This window comes from Cucurbita pepo, chromosome 6 (assembly GCF_057944985.1).
Source record: "Cucurbita pepo subsp. pepo isolate OVF chromosome 6, ASM5794498v1, whole genome shotgun sequence".
Taxonomy (NCBI): Eukaryota; Viridiplantae; Streptophyta; class Magnoliopsida; order Cucurbitales; family Cucurbitaceae; genus Cucurbita; species Cucurbita pepo.
Window position 1 is genome coordinate 7,057,637 of NC_141803.1, and position 23,138 is coordinate 7,080,774.

The 23,138-nt window shown below is 36.4% G+C and overlaps 1 non-coding gene across 1 annotated transcript; it reads left to right on the top strand.

Moving 5' to 3' along the window:
- The first annotated feature begins 20,318 nt into the window (after positions 1-20,318).
- On the top strand, positions 20,319-20,391 carry TRNAA-UGC (transfer RNA alanine (anticodon UGC)). Its single transcript has one exon. It is a non-coding gene; the product is annotated as a tRNA-Ala (tRNA).
- The last annotated feature ends 2,747 nt before the right edge of the window (positions 20,392-23,138 follow it).

Genomic DNA, 23,138 nt, shown 5'->3' on the forward strand with positions numbered 1-23,138 from the left:
ATTGTATTTGTTTTAAGATTAAATATTGAATGAGTACAAAGATCTTAGCCTATCACACTATTTCTTTTTTGTTCTTGTTGTAAGTATGTCTCAACCTTAGTTCTGGTCTACGGGTCTTGGTACTATTATTATGGGTTCTTATCTTCAGAACTTGGATCTTGATCCTTGTTCTAGTCCTTGATCGTTGTCTTGTTCTCCAAGACACTCTTAGTATTTATGGTACTAGTCATGAACCTGACATTCTGTGTTCAAGGCTTCGTATGTTCCAAGTGACACAGTCCGAAACTACATCAAAGGGTTCAAACATTTCAATTGACACAATTTAAACCTATGTCATAGCTTAGTGCGTCCAAAGCGATATAGTATGAACTCGCATCTAGGTTTAATACAAGGTTTCATAGCATTTGGAGGTCATCTAGATCATGAACCAAAGGTAAATTTCCTTATGTGCATTATGGTCATTTTACACCGTTACTTGGTTTAGCTAATTAACTTTATCCAATGACCATAGAATTTCATATAAATTCCTAACATGTCATATTATGCTTAGTATTAAAAATTCATAGTCAGCGGAGTTCATTTACTGATTACTTTTAACGTTACATAAATCTCGAACAATTTGATCGGTTCAGAGACTTAACTCATTGATCTTGATGTTTTTCTATCACATACCTTTAATTCATCTTGGTTTAAACTTTATACAAAGATCCAAGCAATTTCTACAAGTACTTCGTAAGAAGAGTCCAAATTGACTACTTACTTTGTCATAGACGTTCGGGACCTTTATTCTAATGAAGAGACATATGGTAGAGCGATCGCTTTCGCATGCGAGAGACACATGGTTCAATTCCCTAGGTTTAATACAAAGTTTCATAGCATTTGGAGGTCATTTAGATAATGAACCAAAGTTAAATTTCTTTTGGTGCATTATGGTCATTTTACACCGTTACTTAGTTTAGCTAATTAACCTTATCCAATGACCATAAAATTTCATATAAACTCTTAACATATCATATTATGCTTATTAAAAATAAATACACATATCATATTATGCTCAGTATTAAAAATAAATAGGCAGCGAAATTCATTTACTAGAGTATTTTAACGTTACTTAAATCAGAAGCAATTTGATCATTTGGGATCATTTTGGAGCTTTAACTCACCGTTCATGGTGTTTTTCTTTCATATTCGTTTAATTCATACTTTGTTTAAGGTTTATACAAAGATACATGCAATTTCTACAAGTATTTATTATGAAGAGCCAAAAATGGCTATTTACCTCGTCATAGACGTTCGGGACCTTTATTCTATAAAGGCGGTGTAGCTCATGTGGTAGAGTGTAGGTTTAAATCCTTGTAATCGTAAGAATTGTGATTAGATGACTCTAAACTATAGATAAAAGGATGGGTAAATTTTTCATGAGAAATAAAACATAGGGAATTTAAAACATAATTTACAATAAATTTAGTTAAAAGTACCAACTAATTAAAAAATATGGAATGAGTACAAATACTCTAGCTTACCATACTATATATATATATATATATATATATATATTTTTTTTTTTGTTTGTTCGTTCTTTGTAAGTACTTGGATTCTCTTGTCATGACACGTGAGTTCTTATCATGATCTTCCTTAGAACTTTGATCTTTGGATTATAAGGTCTCAACCTTAGTTCTGATCTAAGGATCTTAATACTATTGTTCTAGGTCCTTATCTTTAAAATTTGGATATTGATCCTTGTTCTAGTCGTTGAGCGTTGTCTTGTTTTCCAAGATACTCATTCAAGTATTTAAGGTGGTAGTAATGAACTTGACATTTTGTGTCAAGGCTTCATACATTCAACAATTGAACCTACGTCTACGGCTTCATGCATTACAAGCGACGTAGTCTTAAGTCGCATATAGGTTTAATACAAAGTTCCATAGCATTTAGAGGTCATCTAGATCATGAACCAAAGGTAAATTTTCTTACAAGCATTATGGTCATTTTACACTTTGGTTTAGCTAATTAACCTTATCCAATGACCGCCAAATTTAATATATAATCTTAACATGTCATATTATGCTCATTATTAAAAATTCATTGGCAGTAGAGTTCATTTAGTGGGTTATTTTAACGATACTTAAATCTCGAACAATTTGATTAGTTAGGAGCCTTAACTCACGGTTCTTTGTGTATTTCTTTCATATTCCTTTAATTCATACTTGGTTTAAGGTTTATACAAAGATTCAAGCAATTTCTACAAGTATTTCTTAAGAAAAGCCCAAGATGACTACTTACCTCGTCATAGACGTTCGGGACCTTTATAAAGGGGGTGTAGCTTATATGGTAGAGCGTTTGCTACATGCAAGAGGCACATGGTGCAATTCCCTGCACCTCCATATTAAATTTATTTTATACATACCTAAGTACTTAGCCACACTCTCTTTTCTTGTTCTTGTTGTAAGTACTTACACTCTTTAGTTATGTTCTTGATAAAATTTTCATGAGAAATAAAACATAGTTTGAACCTTACGATAAATTTCTTTATGGTAAATTTCCTTAGGGGCATTGTAGTAATTTTACATCGTTGCTTGGTTTAGCTAATTACCCTAATCCAATAATCACCAAATTTCATATATAATCTTAACATGCCAAATTTAATGATATGATTGACATGCAAAACGACGAGCTAGTATGAAATACAACCTCGACATATGCATGAAAGATATGATAAATGATATGATAAACGATATGAAAAATGATATGATAAAATGATATGATATGAAGGAAGATGCGCTGGGTTGCACTAAATGATAATGAAAATGAAAAAATGTTGGGACCTCATGCATTATTGTGCGCTCATGCAATGGGGGATACCCCTTCTTCTTCAATATATTATGAACGTGTATGCTACTAGGCAGGGTAACGCTCATTATGTTTATCTTTCATTGTGTCGTTTTAAACATGTTTTCGAATACGTAAGTCCATGACAGTGTTTTAAAATGGACTTTATGTTTTATGAAGAAGTTTAAATGCTAATTTATGCATAGAAATGATTATGCTATGATGATGGTAACGACTCTAGCTAAGTAGAAATCAAGGGTCGTTACAAATTCCTAAATCGAAGAAAGTGCAAAAATGTCTAATTCCTATCGTGTTGACTTTGATTTTTTCTATCATTTTATTTTATATTTTCTTTGGTCCCGTGTAGATTTTAAACATTTTTCTCTCCTACCAAATCCTGAAATTCAATCCCTAAAATCTTTAATAAAATCATTGAATTTAATAATAAAAAGGAAACGTAGGAGAGTTCGTACCAATCGAATTTGAGTATAGCTTATTTGGTAAAGCAAGAGACATCAAGGAAGAATTGGCACCCCGAAGACATAGGGTTTATACTCACTTTTTATATGAGGACACCCTCACTTAATAGAGTGTAGCTCAGGCATAGGGGCACCCAAGGCATAGGGGTACAATTGGTAAAGTGTTTGCTTAGCTCATATGGTTAAGTGTTTGCTCTATGGTCTTTTATTTTTATTTTTTTATTTTATTTATTTATTTATTCTTATTCTTATTATTATTTTACCTAGAACAGTATAAGCTGTGTAAATAGGGTGTACTTAATGTGGGTTCCATTCACTCCACCACTTACATAAAAAGAGTAAACTTCGTTAGAGTTGCTATCAATTTCATAACGTAATCATTTTTATGCAAAAATAACGTAATCAAAACAATGTCATGGACTTATGTGTTCGAAAATATCTTTAAAACGATACAGCAATAAACTATAGGCTAGAATAAGACGTTTTTAAGTCTAAGAAAATAAATGCGACTATCTTATGCATGTAAAATAATCTCGAGTTGCGATGTCGTCGTCAGTAGTACATGAATGTCTTGCCTTTACCTGAAACAAGCAGGTGGATTGAGTATTTTAAGAAATATTTAGTAAGTGACCCATTTGTTGAGGTTAAATGCAAACCCATAGAATCATGAATGGAACCTATTATATCAGTCTATTTTTCTAAGGCGACTATCCTAAGTGGGGAATTGGATGTGTACTTAATTTTTCAACACATGGTTTATATGTGTGAATATGGACCCACCAGTGTGTTTGCATACCTCCTGGGCCTTTTTGTGATCGGGCTAGCATTCTCTAGTATTTGTTGATGCTAGACACCCATTAGGAATAGTAACCATCATGGTAGCATTATGGTAAACATAATGTTCGTTTTCCTGCCTCGTACTGTATGCGTCCATACTATCGTAAAAGGAGAAGGGGTATCCCCCGATGAATGAACACACAATAATGCATGAGGTCACTACATTTTTTCATTTTCATTATCATGTACTACAACCCCGTTCACTCAAGCTTTCCTCTCCAAATACGGTAATGGTAGCAAGTGTATGCTCATCATGACTTAGATCCTTTCTCAACTGTCCTGCTAACACCATTTTCATCCCTCTAGGCTAATGGGTGTTTTTCTTGATAATTATCGGGTTCGACCCCGTTATTACCAAGCTTTTTGCTAGGGGCATGGGAATAACTCTGTGTTTTAGTTGGAAGTTCGTTCTTAAAACGATGTCGAATTCGTCCATCTTGACTATCGCAAAGTCAGTTTGTCCAATCCAAGTCCCCAGCTTAATGGGAGTTCTTTTCGCAACTCCTAAGACGGGTAAAGATGTCAAATTGATGATCTTCATCTTTCCTGCATCTTGATGCCAAAGGATATTCAATCATTTTGCTTTGGTCTCCGTCATGGAGTTGTGGGTGGCTTTAGAGTCGACAGTAGTGTTTCTGGTCACTCTATGATTAACTCAGACCTCAACATACATGAAACTGCAATCCATTAGCTCTGTTGTCTCTTCCACTCTCTTCTTCTGAAAAGTAGACCGTATGTAACTTCCCATCTCCAAGTTGCTGATATCTTCACAAAAAGTGTTTCTAAACCTCTCTCTGAACTTTTCAGATCCAAGTTTTACGTTCATTCAAGTCCAATGCTCAGCTTGCAGAGTGGTGTTAAGGATATTTAGCCTTCAATTATGATTTATCATATGTATCATATTTTGACGGTTTATTATAAGCAAATATCTTGTATGATACTTGACTTCCATTATTGCTTACTATAAATATCATATTTGTTGTTTTATGACAGTCAAATATATTGTATTCATTTATTACTCCTTTCATCTAGGTTCATTGTCTATCATTTGAAATTTTTTGGGAAGGATTTTTGACCGAAAATAAATCAAATGGCTAGGATCACGTGACACTTGTCTACTTTAAACCATTTTTTCCCCTCTTTCTTCTTTTTCCTATCTCTTGTTTCTTTTACCTTCTTCATTAATTCTTGTTTATGTTACTTTCATATACCTAATTAACAAAAGCGGCACTAAAAGGACCAAAATAACCCTAAACCCTTGAGGGTTGACTTTGAATTTTCTTTCATTTTTCTACCATTTTATTTTATACCATTTTTAGTTAAAGAAGATTTTCTAAAATTTTTTTCTCTTCTACCACATTTTAAAATTTGGCTTCTTCCTTAATTTAAAATTTTAAACTAGAAATTTGCTGTGTCTGGACTTGTGTGTCACAATATCTCAATGCTAAGCTAGTGTCAAGCTCAACGCCCCTTAAGGCGCCACGACAATCTTTAGTACAAAAAAGCATGTGTCTTACGTCTTTGTCCATAACGTCAACGTCTTGATGCTACCCAAAATTTTCTATAGTATTCACGTATGTTTTGATAGCACCTTGACATTGCACATATTTTTCCTATATATTCTTCTTTTTACAGTCGAATTGAGGGAGACCAATTTCACGAGAAAATTTGTATTTTTGATTTATAAATCTTTTTTGAAACTAGAAAACCTTTCGATACCATGAAAGAATTTTCAAGCTCGTGATTTAGGCGATCGCACATGACTGAAAATCAACACACGACATTAGTTCTCTCTTTCTCTTCTATTTTACCGTTTTTGTTATGTGTCTTAGGTTTTCGTTAATATCATGTTTGTTATTGAAAACTAGACAACTGCTACTATAAAATATGAAAATACGGTGAAATTTAAATCAAATTTAAGTAAACAATACCACAGATAAATCAAAACACAATCTGATTGCAACTTAGTGTTGTTCAAGTTTATTACAAACGAGAACGAGTTTGGGTTATATTTATAAACAAATATCAAAAGACCAATATGATGTAAGAAATTATCAAAACGCCCCTATGATGAGATTTGTTGTATATGTTGTTTTACGTGCTTTTCATTGTGTTAGAGAGAAAGATAGGCTATTGCGATCTGTGCTATAGGGGATTGATGGATGTTATCTCCCCATTGAGCTTGTTTGCTTGTATGTTTGCATGATATAATATGTGTTAGCTCTAGGTGTTTGACTATGTGTTCTCTCTATAGAACATGTTTATCTGCACAAAACTAGGGCGGTAGAGTTACGTTGACTAGATGATGACTTGGGTCAGGTTGCCTCCAATAGACTGAGCACTTTTGGATCGTGAGCGACGGCCAGAGGATCTAGACCCTAGTGCTTCAAGACTAAGAAATATTCAAGGAGTCAAAATAGAACAACCTAAAGCTAGAAGACTGTGTTAAGCTACCTAGCCGCCTTAGGAACCCAATAGACCGTTTCAACTCCCAGATATGACCAGGGTCTAATGCAATTAAGTGATCGATAGGTGTAACTACCTAGAAAAGCATGCATGAGAAAACTTAGTTAAGATTAGGGCGCTATAGCTAGTGCGACTTACACGTTGACCAAGTTCAAAATGTGTTCCATTAGACCCTACACCCCAGTATCATTAGTGGCGATTATAGGTCCCTAAGAACCTCGTAGGCCTCCACATCCTAGAAACGAGAGATAGGTTTAAACTACCTAGAAGTCCCTAAGAACCTCGTACGCCTCCACGACAACCAAGAATGATCAAGGTAGCTCATTAGGCTATAGCAATGTGAACAGTCTCACATGTTTGTCCACTACCCTTTCCACTTCAGTATCGTATTGTCGAGACTCTACTTCAGGTTCCATACCATGGATCTAGGTGTTGCTTGTTAGGTTCATGCGACATGTGCCCCAACCTAGTGTAAATGACCAAGGGTCTCCTAAAACAGGACCTTTGTACTGTTGTTGGATTTTATGTCCTAAAACTCATAGTTTGTAAACAAAAGCATATTCTATTTTCAATAAAGTTATTATTGTTATTTATTCAGTAAAGATTGTTATTGAATAAAGTGAACTTTACGATCATTAATCTAAATCCAATAAACTAAGAACACTCTAGCTATAGTATGATTACTTGAACTATATGTAGAGACATGAGAGTGGATCAAGTTCAAGTATATAGTCAAAATGATCTATAGTATAAGGATAAGGCTGAGTACCTTATTCTGTGAACCCTATGGATGCAGCCCACTTTTGTATATGATATAAACAATGTGATCACTAAATTGTACATGTGGAGACATGTGAATGGGGGCGTCCTATTCAATGAGTATTGCATAAGATCGGACCATGAAGAAAACCACTCTCACTTTATAATGTCGTTTACTGTTGAGACTGATTTTCTTTTCATTCGATAACCTAAGTAACTTTGTTTTAATCCTGAGCTAACCATGAACTCCTGTTTATTCGGAATTATTCTTAGATTTGCATGGGTGAGAGTGGCTCTAGTTCGCCGACTCAATAGGCCTCCCATTTCAGGGGTAAGACTGGGTGCAAGATGGAATTCACTCCTACCCACTTTTAGGGATAGAAGAGAGGTAGTTCCCTTAAGCATTGACTACAGGTCTTGAACAAGGGGCCCCACCTTCTCATTGGCCTGAGAGGGATTCGGTTTACTAGTTGGACCACAAACCAATTGTTCATTAGAGGATCAGTGAGACATAAGGAACAAGAAGTAACTTCAGGGGTAAAACGGTAAATTGACCCAGCTCTAGTTACGAACAACCTGTGAAGAATCGACTTACTAATCATGGTTATATCAAATGGACATAAATATATCTATAGTGAGGGGAGTACAACTACTAGGCTATAGTTGAGTGTCTAGTTAACAAATGTTGGTTAACCAGGTTAATGAGTTTAACCGGTTAATCTTGGATGGTTGGAGCCCATGATCTATAGGTCCATTAGGTCCCTCTGCTAGCTCATATCGAACTAAATCATAGAACAGTTTGACGAGTGAGTTCGAAGTGTTCGAATTCAAATTAGGGAATATGCGCTAATATATACGATATATTTAACCACATTTTTGTTTTATTTACGAATTAAACAAAAAGAGAGAATTTGAGACATTTAAATAAGATTTAAATATCTTGATCAATTATGTGTCGGAATTGATTGGGATTGACATTTGAATTAATATTAAATATTAATTAAATAGTTTAATTATTCATTTAATGTTACTTTAATTTGATTTTAATTATTGAAATTAATGGTTGAATTAAAATGAAGAAAACCAAAATGTTTGACTTCATTTAATCGAAAAATACATGTTAGTGGAATTTTGAGGTGTCAAAATTTAGTTTAACCAAACTTGCATGCTTGCCAAATAAACCCCACAAGTTTGAGTGGAATTTTAAGCGATAAATTTCGTTAACAAAACATGTATGCTTGCCACATATATGTACAAAATCCCTTCATATATACAAAATCCCTCTCAAGTTTAGTCACTCACCGGATTCCACAATCCTGTTCTAAGGCCGGAGGATAGTGGAGAAGACACTAGTGGTGGTTCGAAACCGGTTCGTGAGGAAAAAGAAGTTTGAACTACAAAAGGTTAGTATTTAAACTCATTAAGTTTTAATACTTATGAACATGCTAGTTATTTACTATAATTGATGTTCTAAAAGTGCCTAAGATCCAAAGCTTTCGCATGTGTTATATTAACACCATCAACTGTAAACCCAACCCTGAGCGTAGGTTAACCTAGTAGCTAACCGGCACACAGGGGATCGCTGCCCCAACACTTTGAAGACTTTATAGTCCCGTGGGAGAGTTGTCAGGTAACCCCCATGGATAATGCTCAAATTGTTGTTCAGATTCAGATCCAGCTATGCTGTCTTGCAACTTATGAGTTCCCGCCACAACCTAGAACATTGATCATCCACTACATAAGCAAGACAAGCCACTTAAAGTAGTAGAAAAGAAGAACAAAGAGCATTGAAACCTAAGCCCAAACTTCCTAGAGCAAAGAGTAAAGCCCGTGATACTTACTAAGTTAAGGATGCATTGAGAGCCTACAAGTAGGTTGCTTATTGAGTATTATTATACTCACCCCTTTCTCTTATATTTTCCAGGTGTTTACAGGCTGCTGCTCAAGGTGAATGAGCGTTCACGAGTTGTGTGGTCACAGTGGGGGGTTGTTCTAGACTGCTAGCCCGTTTTTACATTTTTTAGGCTTTTATATTTTTGTTTTATAAAGGATTTCTCGTATGCAACTTCGTCTTGTAATTGGACTTAATTTTTTATTTAATTTTGGTGTTCACTTTTCTTTTAATTTAAATTTTAGCGGATTTTATTTTATTTTTAATTTTTTTAATTATTTTCGCTTTCGTCTTTTTAGTTTGTATTCGAGTCTCACATGCTAGAGCTCTCACTTTGCATGCAAGAGGTATCATAGGTACGATTATCTACTTAGTAAGTAGCCTACCACACTTTTTTTTTTTCTTTGGTCTTGTTGTAGGTATTTAGGCTGACTTTCATCCTTCTATTTTGAGATCTCAACCTTAGTTCTAATTTAAGTGTCTTAGTACTGATGTTCCTTAGTTCTAATTTAAGGGTCTTAGTACTATTGCTTCTTGGTGTGTACTCAGTAAGTAGCCTGTCATAGCCTGTCACACTCTTTCTTTCCTTGTTCTTGTTGTAAATACTTACGTGGACTTTGGTCCTTGAATTCTGAGATGTCAACCTTAGTTCTGATTTAAGGGTCTAAGTACTATTTTTCTTGGTTTGTAAGTGAACTTAGACGAACTTTGGTCAATGGATTCTAAGAAATCAACCTTTGTTCTGATCTAGGGGTTTTAATACTATTGTTATGGGTTTTAATACTTTGTTATTTTATTCTTTGATCGTTGTCTTGCTCTTGGTCACTTTCTAGGTTGTTCTCTTTTTGTTTTGTTCTCTCAGACACTTCCCCTAGGATTTATGGTACTAGTCATGAACTTGACAACTTGTGTCCAATACTTCATATATAACAAGTGACACAGTCTGTATCATACGCTCCCAAGCAACACAGTCTGAAACTACGTCCAAGGCTTCATGCATTCCAAGCGACGTAGTCTGACCCCACATCTAGGTTTCATACAAAATTTCGTAGCATTCGGAGGTTATCTAGATCATGAATCGAAGGTAAATTTCTTAAGGAGCATTATGGTCATTTTACACCGTTACTTGGTTTAACTAATTAACCATATCCAATGACAACCAAATTTCATATATAATCTTAACATGTCATATTATGCTTAGTATTCAAAATTCATAGGCAGCAGAGTTCATTTAGTGAGATATTTTAACGTTACTTAAATCTCAAGCAATTTGATATATTTGGAGTCTTCACTCATGGTTCTTGGTATTTTCGTTTCATATTCCTTTAATTCATAATTGATTTAAGGTTTATACAAAGATCCAAGCAATTTCTACTAGTATTTCTTAAGAAGAGTCCAAAATGGCTACTTACCTCGTTATGGACGTTCAAGACCTTTATTGTGTAAGGGGGTTGTAGCTCATACGGTAGAGCGCTCGCTTTGCATGCAAGAGGAACAAGGTTCAATTCTGTTCTGATCTAAGGGTCTGGGTACTTTTTTTTCCTGCTTCTTATCAACAAAACTTGGAACTTGATCCTTGTTCAGTCCTTGATCGTTGTCTTGTTCTCCAAGACACTCCCCTAGTATTTATGGCACTAGTCATGAACCTGACATCCTGTGTGTCATGAACCTGACATCTTGTGTCCAAGGCTTCATACGTTCAAAGCGATAGTGTTAACCTACGTCCAAGATTTCATACATTTCAAGTAACAAAGTTTGAACCTATGCCATGGGTTCATGCATTCCAAGCGACATAGTCTGTACTCGAATCTAGGTTTAATAAAAAGTTCCATAGTATTTGGAGGTCCTCTAGAACATGAACCAAAGTTAAATTTACTTATGTGCATTATCGTCATTTTAATGTTACTTAAATCACGAGCAATTTAATTGGTTCGGAGCCTTAACTCACGGTTCTTGGTGTTTTTCTTTCACATTCCTTTAATTCATACTTGGCTTAAGGTTTATACAAAAATCCAAGAAATTTCTACAATTACTTGTTAAGAAGAGTCCAAAATCGCTGCTTACTTCGTCATGGACGTTTAAGACATTTATTTTATAGAGGGGATGTAGCTTATATGGTAGAGCGCTCGCTTTGCATGCGAGAGGCACAGGGTTCAATACCCTGCACCTCATTGTGTTTGTTTTGAAATCTTAATTCTTACTTCATCATGAAGTTCGAAACTTAATTCTTGTCTATTCTTGCCTATCACACTATTTCTTTCTTGTTGTAAGTACTTAAGATTGTTTATCATGATATATCTTCAGAACTTTGATCCTGGGATTATGACTCAACCATAATTCGGGTCTAAGGGTTTTGGTACTATTGTTCTTGGTTTTTATCTTCAGAATTTGGATCTTGATCTTTTTTCTAGTCCTTGATTGTGTTCTTGTTCGTCAAAGACACTCTCCCTAGTATTTATGATACTAGTCATGAATCTGACATCCTGTGTTCAAGGCTTCATACGTCCAAAGAAACATAGTGTTAAACTAGGTCCAAGGCTTCATATATTTCAAGTGACATAGTTTGAACCTATGCCATGGGTTCATGCGTTCAAAGCGGCGTTGTCTGAACTCGAATCTAGGTTTAATAAAAAGTTCCATAGCATTTGGAGGTCATCTTGAGTATGAACCAAAGATAAATTTCCTTATGTGCCGATCATTTTACACCGTTACTTGGTTTAGCTAATTAACCTTATCCAATGACTACCCAATTTCATATAAACTCTTAACATGTCATATTATGCTCATATTAAAAATTCATAGGCAGCGGAGTTCATTTAGTAAGTTATTTTAATGTTACTTAAATCACGAGAAATTTGATCGGTTCGGAGCCTTAACTCACGGTTCTTGGTGTTTTTCTTTCACATTTCTTTAATTCATACTTGGTTTAAGGTTTATACAATGATCCAAGCAATTTCTACAAGTACTTCTTAAGAAGAGATCTAAATGGCTACTTACCTCATCATGGACGTTCGAGACCTTTATACTATAAAGGAGGTGTAGTTCATATGGTAGAGTGCTCGTTTTTTATGCAAGAGGCACACTGTTCACCTCCTCCATTGTGTTTGTTTTGAAATCTTAGGTTCAAATCCTTGGAATGGTAAGGATCTCCAAGACACTCCCTCTAATATTAAGCTAGATCATGAACCAAAGGACCAAATACTGTGGAGATACTCCCTCTAATATTAAGCTAGATCATGAACCAAAGGACCAAATACTAATTAACCTTATCCAATGAGCACCGAATTTCATATAAACTCATGAGCAATTTAACGAGTTCAGAGCTTTTACTCACGATTCTTGGTATTTTTCTTTCCTTTAATTCATACTTGGTTTAAGGTTTATACAAAGATACATACAATTTCTACCAGCATTGATTATGAAAAGTCCAAAATGACTACTTATCTCGTCATGGACGTTCGAGACTTTTATTCTATAAAGGCAGTGTAGCTCATATGGTAGAGCACTCGCTTTGCATGCGAGAGGCACAGAGTTTGATTCTCTGCACCTCCATTGTGTGTTGTGTTAGTTTTGAAATCTTAGGTTTAAATCCTTGGAATTGTAAGGATCTCCAAGACACTCCGTCATGGACGTTCAAGACCTTTATTTTATAAAGGGGGTGTAGCTCATATGGTAGAGCCCTTCGCATGCGAGAGGCACAGGGTTCAATTCCCTGCACCTCCATTGTTGTGATTATGAAGAGTCCAAAATGGCTACTTACCTCTTCCACTTACCTCTTCCATTTTTTCTTTCCTTTAATTCATACTTGGTTTAAGGTTTACAAGCATTGATTATGAAGAGTCCAAAATGGCTACTTATCTCTTCCATTTTTTCTTTCCTTTAATTCATACTTGGTTTAAGGTTTACAAGCATTGATTATGAAGAGTCCAAAATGGCTACTTACCTCGTCATGGACGTTTGAGATCTTTATTCTATAAAGGGGGTGTAGCTCATATGGTAGAGTTGCATGCTAGAGGCACAAGGTTCAATCTTAGGTTCAAATCCTTGGAATTGTGTAAGGATTGGGTGACTTGATGACTCTAAACTATAGAAAAAAAGATGCTTGGATATTGATCCTTGTTCTGGGTTCCTTGATTGTTGTCTTGTTCTCCAAGACACTCCCTCTAATATTTACGATGCTAGTAATGAACCTAACATCTTGTGTCCAAGGCTTCATACGTATGCATTACAAGAAAATATTCAAGAATTTGATCGGTTCAGAGCTTTCACTCACGGTTCTTGGTATTTTTATTCCTTTAATTCATACTTGGTTTAAGGTTTATATAAAGATCCAAGCAATTTCTACAAGTATTTCTTAAGAAGAGCGCAAGATAGCTACTTACCATGTAACGACCCTAAATTTCCACATATCTAGAGTCGCCACTAACGTCTCATGCTCATCTCTAATGCAGAATAAAAATCTAAGCATGCTCATCTTTATTAGCGGAAAAATTTAAAACTTCAGAATACATTAAAACATTGAAAAACACTGTCGGACTTACGTGTTTCAAACATCGTGCTGGAGTTCAAAAAGATAAAATAAAACGATTACAAATTAATTAATATAAATGAATGAAATGCAAATGCCCTATCCTAACCAAGACTAGGAATTAAATATGCAACTATCCTATGCACGCGCCACAGTCTCTGATCACGATGCCACCGTCAACCGTACATGGGAGCCGTGCCTTTACCTGAAAAACAATATGGCACACGGCCTACTCAGTAAGTAACCCCACTATAGGGGCCATGCTAATGCAAACACATGCAATCATGAATAGAGACCTATCTCTAATCATCTTAGGGGTGGCCTCCAGTCTCGGACAAATTGGATGTGTAGTACTTCCCTACACACGACTCACACGTGCGAGTGTGAGTCCCCAGGGCGCTCGCACACCCCCTGGACCCTCTGGTCAAGCTAATCTGTAGCGACGTCTGGAGGTCAGCGAAACCCCATAGTGTCATGCGCCTCATGAACACCCTCATCTGTGTGCTTTCGCACCTATGCGCATTCGCGCTCATCATAAGGTGCGCGTCTGCACTCATCATCTCTAGGGGAAGTAGCCCTATGCTTATGAACATACAAAATGCATGAGGTCCCTCTAAATCTATCGTAATGTCTCTTCTGACACAACCCTCTAGTCTCATCTCTTTGTTACTCTAGGTAACGCATACTCGTGGATATTTATATTAATATCATTTTCATGCTCTTAGGGTTGTGTCCTACGTCGATCTAAAGACATGATGCAATATGACACTCATCATCATCTAGCATGCTCAATATGGAAAACATCATCATATTAAGGTAAAAATCATGCAATCATCATGCTCATCATAATGCCACAACGTGCGTCAAACATATCAAGCGTCACTCAACAAAATATGTATATACTGGCACATATCATCAAGCATCATACAATTTATTTAGCCTATCCTATAGTAAGGCCATTTACTTGGTTGGCCTTGGCCGAAGTACTCCCTAAATAGCTAAACGTAAGCTCCCGTTCAGTGAGAGCTGCTTCTTACGTCGCCGGGGTTTGTTTCCTATCACACCGTTCACAACTTTCCGTTAGTATTTCACAATTAATTTACCTATAATTTAATAAATGTGAAATACGGCTCTAAAACGGCCTCAGATACCTTAATCGGGGTCGAAAATAGATCCGGAAGGGTCAAAACAGTAGAAACCGGGCTGAAAACTGGTGAGCCGAGCCGAATAGCCGCTGGAGCCGCCAGAGGAGCCACCGGAGCGTCACCAGAGGGATCCCGAGCTGTTTGCGCCGAGACGAGCCAAGGGGCTACCTGCGTCGCTGTGTGACACGTGGCGGCAGCAGAGAGAGCCACGTCGAGCGGTAGTGTCGGGTCGAAGCGCGGGTCGCAGTCCGATTCGGATCGTGGTTCGGGTCACGGGCTGTGGAAGGCCACTGGGCCAAGACTAATCGTTGGGCCTCGACTTACTGGGCTGGGTCGCAAGTGTTTGGTTTGCAGGCCGGCTCAATTGGACCGTGGGTCTAGTCTGGGTTGGTTCAACTGAACCGTAGCTTCTGGGCTGGTTTGAGGTTTGGGCCGCTATAGTTGGGCTGGGCCGAAGGCAGAGGCCAAGGGAGAAATGGGCTGGCTCTCTCGGGTTTTGGGTTCGGGTTGACCCGGATCCGTGGATCTTGTCTTCCTTACCCGACTTCGGCCGATTTTCTGGCGAGCTTTCTCTCTCCTTCCCGCGGTGTTTTCGTTGCCGATTCGGTCCTCTTTCTTCCCCTTTCCTCTTTGTTCGTCGTCCTTCTTTCTTTTCTGGGAGTTTTGCGGCCTAAAAGCTCCTAAAAGCCACAGATCTAAGAACGATTACGAAAACCTAATTTTTCCGACCTCGGTTACCGACGACGACGCTTACAAAATAACACAAAACGCACCCTGAGTTATTGTGCTTTCATTAGGGATCCTTCTCATGGTGGTAACAGGTCGTTTGGTGTCGGTTTGAGGGTGGTTTAAGGGCTCGTCGGAGAAACTGGACACTCACCGACGTTTGTCCGAAATCTCTCTCTCTCTCTTGAAATTTTCTCTCTTTTCTCTCTTTGCAGGTGTTCTGAAGATGCTGGGTGTCGTGGGCTGAGGGCTGGGCATGCTGTGGCCGTCGTTTCGCGTGGGTTCCGCGAAACTCGGCGGTCGCCGGAAAACTCACGGATTTTCCGGCGACTGAGTTTTTAAATTTTTTTTTTTTAATTTATTTTATTTTTTATTATATATATTTTTTTTTTCTTTCTTTCCCGGGTCGTTACATACCACGTCATGGACGTTGGGAACATTTGTTTTATAAAGGGGATGTAGCTCATATGGTTGAGCGCTCTCTTTGCATGAAGAAGCACATGGTTCAATTTCGTGCAACTCCATTTTGTTTGTTTTGAAATCTTAGGTTCAAATACTTATATTATTGTAAGGATCAGATGACTCGATAAGATGGGTAAATTTTATACTTTTATAATTTACAATACATTTATTTTATAGATTCATATGTATATGTAATTAAAACATGAAATTAATGAATGAGTATAAAGATTCTAGCCTATAACACTATTTCTTTTCTTGTTCATGTTGTAATTACTTGGACTCTTTAGTTCTTATCTTTAATTGTGAGTTCTTATCATGATCAATCTTTAGGACTTTGATTTTTAAATTATGAGGTCTCAATCTTAGTTTCGATCGAAGGGGTTTGGTACTATTGTTCTGAACTTGGATCATAATCCTTGTTCTAGTATTTGATCGTTGTATTGTTATCCAAGAAACTCATCCTAGTATTTATAGTACTAGTCATGAACCTGACATTCTGTGTCCAAGGCTTCATACGTTCCAAGCGACACAGTCTCAACTTGCGTCCAAGGCTTCATACATTTCAACCGACACAATCTGAACCTATGCCATGACTTCATGTGTTACAAGCAACGTAGTCTAAACTCGTATCTAGGTTTAATACAAAGTTTCATAGCATTAGGCAGTCGTCTAGATCATGAACCAATGGTAAATTTCCTTAGGTGCATTATGTTCATTTTACATCGTTACTTGGTTTAGCTAATTAACCTTATCCAATAACTACAAAATTTCATATAAACTATTAACATGTCGTATTATGCTCAGTATTAAAAATTCATATGCAGCGGAGTTCATTTAGTATGTTATTTTAACGTTACTTAAATCTTGAGAAATTTGATCGGTTCGGAGCCTTAACTCATGGTTCTTAGTGTTTTTCTTTCACATTCCCTTAATTCAACTTGGTTTAAGGTTTATACAAAAATCCAAGCAAATTCTAAAAGTACTTCATAAGAAGAGTCCAAAATGGTTTCTTACCTCACCCATGAACGTTCGAGACCTTTATTTTATTAAGGGGGTGTAGCTCATATGGTAGAGTGTTCGCTTCTCATGCAAAAGGCACGGGATTCAATTCCCTGCACCTCTATTGTTATTTGTTTTAAGATTCTTATCTTTAAAACTTGGATCTTGATCCTTGTTCTAGTCCTTGATTGTTGCTTCGTTCTCGAGGACACTCCCCCTAGTATTTATGGTACTATTCATGAACCTGACATCCTTTGTTAAAGGCTTCATACATTTAAAGCAACGTACAGTTAACATACGTCAAAGGCTTCATACATTAAAAGTGACACAATTTGAACCTATGCCATGGGTTCATGTGTTACAAGCAACATAGTCTAAACTCGTATCTAGGTTTAATAAAAAGTTTCATAACATTTGGAGGTCATCTAGATCATGAACCAAAGTTAAATTTCCTTAAGTGCATTATGGTCATTTTACACCGTTACTTGATTTAGCTAATTAACCTTATCTAATGATTACCAAATTTCATATAAACTCTTAACATGTCATATTATTCTCAGTATTAAAAATTCATAGGCAGTCGAGTTCATTTAGTGGGTTATATTAATGTTACTTAAATCACAATCAATTTAATCGGTTCGAAGCCTTAATTCACGGTTCTTTGTGTTTTTCTTTCACATTCCTTTAATTCATACTTAGTTTAAGGTATATAAAAAAAATCCAAGCAAATTCTAAAAGTAATAATTAAAAAGAGTCCAAAATGGTTTCTTACCTCATCATGAACGTTCGAGACCTTTATTCTATAAAGGGTGTGTAACTCATATGGTAGAGCGCTCGCTTTGCATTGGAGAGGCACGGGGTTCAATTCCTTGCACCTTCATTCTTATATTTTTTAAATTCTAGCCTATCGAACTTGAATCTGGATCCTTTTTCCCCTCCTATATATGGTACTTGTCATGAACCTGAGATCCTGTATTCAAGGCTTCATACATTTCAATTCATATCTAGGTTTAATGCAAGGTTTCTTAGCATTTGGCAATCATGAAGATCATGAACCAATGATAAATTGTAAATTTCCTTCGGTGCATTATGTTCATTTTACACCGTTACTTGGTTTAGCTAATTAATCTTATCCAATGACCACCAAATTTTTCATATAAACTCGTAACATATCATATTATGTTCAGTATTAAAAATTCACAGGCAGTAGAGTTCATTTAGTGGGTTATTTTAACTTTAATTAAATCCTGAGAAATTTGATAGATTCCGAGCTTTAAATCACGGTTCTAGGTGTTTTTCTTTCACATTCCTTTAATTCATACTTAGATTAAGGTTTATACAAAAATGTTTTTCTTTCACATTCCTTTAATTCATACTTGGATTAAGGTTTATACAAAAATCCAAGCAAATTCTATAAGTACTTCTTAAGAAGAATCCAAAATGGCTTTTTACCTCATCATGATCGTTCGAGACCTTTATTCTATAAAGGGGGTCTAGCTCATATGGTAGAATGCTCGCTTTCCACATGGGTTTGTTTTTAACGAGAAATAAAACACAAGAATTTAAAACACAACTTTCAATACATTTATTTTATCCATACATAAGTAATTAACAAATGGAATGAGTACAAACATTCTAGTCTATTACACAATTTCTTGCTTTTTTTCTTGTTCTTAGTGCCATACATTCTTGATCGCGCGGCGTCATGATCTAGACATGCTCATAACTAGCTTTAAGAAAAATTAAGTCCTAGATATATTTTTCGCCCCGGCTTTTTGGCTTTGTCGGATCTTTGCGAGGTTTGTCTTCGCCAATCGAACATCGGTTGTGCAGAATCCAAGCTCGTTCAATCACACATGCCGCCTGCGCGTGTATGTTCAATAGTATGCGACACAACTGACTTACCTCTACACTAGGCCAAGTCATTCCCCTCGACCTTGTCTCTGCTCGGGCCATGGACTCTCATTGCACCATCGCGTCTCATCTTGTCATCTTGATCTCCATCGACATGGCCAATATGTCTTGATACCGTCCCGAGTCTCAGGGTGTCGTTGGCCATCAAAACTCACTTGGTCATGCTATCGAGAATGGGCCCGCGTGTCGCTCATCTCATCGGGACTTGCAGAACATCCATCCATCCGAGTTCTATCGAGGCATTGGCCCTCCCGTGCCCATGCCATGTCACTTACGGATACCGTGTCGGATAGCGGGTGTATGTAGCAACCTCCAACACACAGGCTAGAACGCAACACCGCACACCCGTGCCGCCCGGTACTGTCCTTGAAAAAACCCATTTCAAAGGAAGCTGCACGAGACACTAATCTCGACACGCTCGCCCACACTGTGACACACGTATGTGCCAGAGGGTAGCTCATTTAGGCCATAGGGTACAGGAGGAGTTGTAAGTACTTGAACTCCTTAGTTCTGTTCTTGAATTGTATGTTCTTATCATGATCTATGTTTAAGATTTTGATCCCTGGAGTATGAGGTCTCAACCTTAGTTCTGGTCTAAGGGTCTTGGTACGGTTATTTTAGGTTCTTATCTTCAGAACTTGAATCTTGATTCTTTTCTAGTCCTTGATTGTTGTCTTATTCTCGAAGACACAACCCCTAGTATTTATGGTACTAGTCATGAACGTGACATCCTGAGTCCAAGGCTCCTACGTTCCAAGCGACACAATGTTAACCTACGTCCAAGACTTCATACATTTCAAGTGACACAGTCTGAACCTATGCAATGGTTTCATGCGTTCCAAATGACATAGTCTAAACTCACATCTAGGTTTAATACAAAGTTTCATAGAACTTGGAGGTCATCTAGATCATGAACCATAGGTAAATTTCCTTATGTGCATTATGGTCATTTTACACTGTTAATTGGTTTAGTGAATTAATCTTATCCAATGACCATCAAATGTCATATAAACTTCTAACATGTCGTATTATGCTCGTATTAAACATTCATAGGCAGCAGAGTTCATTTAATGGGTTATTTTAATGTTACTTAAATCCTGAGAAATTTGATAGGTTCGGAGCCTTAAATCACGATTCTAGGTATTTTTCTTTCACATTCCTTTAATTTATACTTGGTTTAAGGTTTATACAAAGATCCAAGAAAAATTCTAAAAGTACTTCTTAAAAGAGTCCAAAATGGTTTCTTACCTCATCATGAACGTTTGAGACATTTATTTTATGAAGGGGGTGTAGCTCATATGGTAGAGCGCTCGCTTTGCATGCGAGAGGCACGGGGTTCAATTCCCTGCACCTCCATTGTATATTTGTTTTAAGATTCTAGCCTATCACACTTGACTTGTGAGTTCTTATCATGATCTATCATTAAAACTTGGATTATGACTCAACCTTAGTTGTCCTTGTGATCTAAGGGTCTTGGTACTATTGTTCTCGGTTCTTATCTTTCGAATTTAGATCTTGATTCTTTTCCTACTTCTTGTCCTTGTGATCTAAGGGTCTTGGTACTATTGTTTTGGGTTCTTATCTATCGAATTTGGATATTGATTCTTTTTCTACTTCTGGATTGTTTTCATGTTCTAAAAACACTCCATGTGGTATTTATGGTATAATCATGAACTTGACATTCTGTGTCCAAGACTTTATACGTTCGAAGCAACACAATATTAACTTATGTCCAAGGCTTCATACATTTCAAGTGACACAGTCTAAACCTATGTAATGGTTTCATGCGTTCCAAACGACGTAGTCTAAACTCGCATCTAGGTTTAATATAAAGTTTCATAGAATTTGTTGGTCATCTATATCATGAACAATAGGTAAATTTTCTTATGTGCATTATGGTCATTTTACACCGTTAATTCGATTAACTAATTAACCTTATCCAAGGACAACCAAATTTCATATAAACTCCAAACATATCGCTATGTATTAAAAATTCATTGGCAGCAGAGTTCATTTAGTGAGTTATTTTAACGTTGCTTAAATACTGGGAAATTTGATTGGTTCGGTGCATTAACTCATGGTTCTTGGTATTTTTCTTTCACATCCATTTAATTCATACTCGGTTTAAGGTTTATACAAAAATCCAAATAAATTCTAAAAGTACTTCTTAAGAAGAGTCCAAAATGTCTTCTTACCTCATCATGAACATTCGGGGTTTTTATTCTATAAGGGGTGTATAGCTCATATGGTAGAGCGCTCGCTTCGCATGCAATTCCTTGCACCTCTCTCGCATTCAATTCCTTGCACCTCCACCTGCACCTCCATTGTATTTGTTTCAAGATTCTAGCCTATCACACCATAGCATTTGGAGGTTTTGTTTAGCTAATTAACCTTATCAATGACTACAATTAGGCACTCGAATATAGATTTAATTAAAAAGTTTCATAGCATTTGGAGGTCATCTAGATCATGAACTAAAGTTAAATTTACTCATGTGGTAATACACCGTTACTTGGTTTAGCTAATTAATCTTATCTAATGACTACCAAATATCATATAAACTCTTAGCATGTCATATTACGCTCAGTAGTTAGTGGGTTATTTTAATGTTACTTAAATCATGAGCAATTTAATCGCTTGGTGTTTTTCTTTCACATGCCTTTAATTCATACTTGGTTTAAGTTTAATACAAAGATCCAAGCACATTCTAAAAGTACTTCTTAAGAAGAGTCCAAAATGGCTTCTTACCTCGTCATGAACGTTTGGGACCTTTATTTTACAAAGGGGGTGTAGCTCATATGGTAGAACGCTCACTTTGCATGCAAGAGGCACGAGTTTTTAATTCCCAGCACCTCCATTGTATTTGTTTTAAGATTCTAGCCTATCACACTATTTCTTTTTTTTTTTTTTTTTTTTCTTGTTTAAGTACTTGGACTCTTTAGTTTTGTTCTTGACTGAGTTCTTATCATGATTTATCTTTAGGACTTATACATAAGTAATTAAAAGATTGAATGAGTACAAAGATTTTAGCCTATCACACTATTTCTTTTCTTTTCTTCTCTTTTCTTATTATGGTTGTAAGGATTTGAATTCTTTAGTTCTGTTTTTCACTTGTGATTTCTTGTCATGATCTATCTTTAGGACTCTTTATCCTTGGATTATGAGGCCTCAACCTTAGTTCTGGTCTACGGGTCTTGGTACTATTATTATGGGTTCTTATCTTCAGAACTTGGATCTTGATTCTTGTTCTAGTCCTTGATCGTTGTCTTGTTCTCCAAGACACTCCTAGTATTTATGGTACTAGTCATGAACTTGACATTCTGTGTTCAAGGCTTCATAAAGTGACACAGTCCGAAACTACATCCAAGGGCTCAAACATTTCAATTGACACAATTTAAACCTATGTCATAGCTTAGTGCGTCCAAAGTGATATAGTCTGAACTCGCATCTAGGTTTAATACAAGGTTTTATAGCATTTGGATGTCATCTAGATCATGAACCAAAGGTAAATTTCCTTATGTGCATTATGGTCATTTTATACCGTTACTTGGTTTAGCTAATTAACCTTATCCAACGACCACAAAATTTCATATAAATTCCTAACATGCCATATTATGCTAAGTATTAAAAATTCATAGTCAGCGGAGTTCATTTAGTGATTTATTTTAACGTTAAATCTCGAACAATTTGATCGGTTCAGAGACTTAACTCATTGTTCTTGATGTTTTTCTTTCACATACCTTTAATTCATCTTGGTTTAAACTTTATACAAAGATCCAAACAATTTCTACAAGTACTTCTTAAGAAGAGTCCAAATTGACTACTTACTTCGTCATATACGTTCGGGACCTTTATTCTAATAAAGGGGGTGTAGCTCATATGGTAGAGCGATCGCTTCGCATGCGAGAGACACAGGGTTCAATTCCATAGGTTTAATACATTGTTTCATAGCATTAGAAGGTCATTTATATAATGAACCGAAGGTAAATTTCCTTGAGTGCATTATGATCATTTTAGACCGTTGGTTTAACTAATTAACCTTATCCAATGACCACAAAATTTCATATAAACTCTTAACATATCATATTATGCTCAGTATTAAA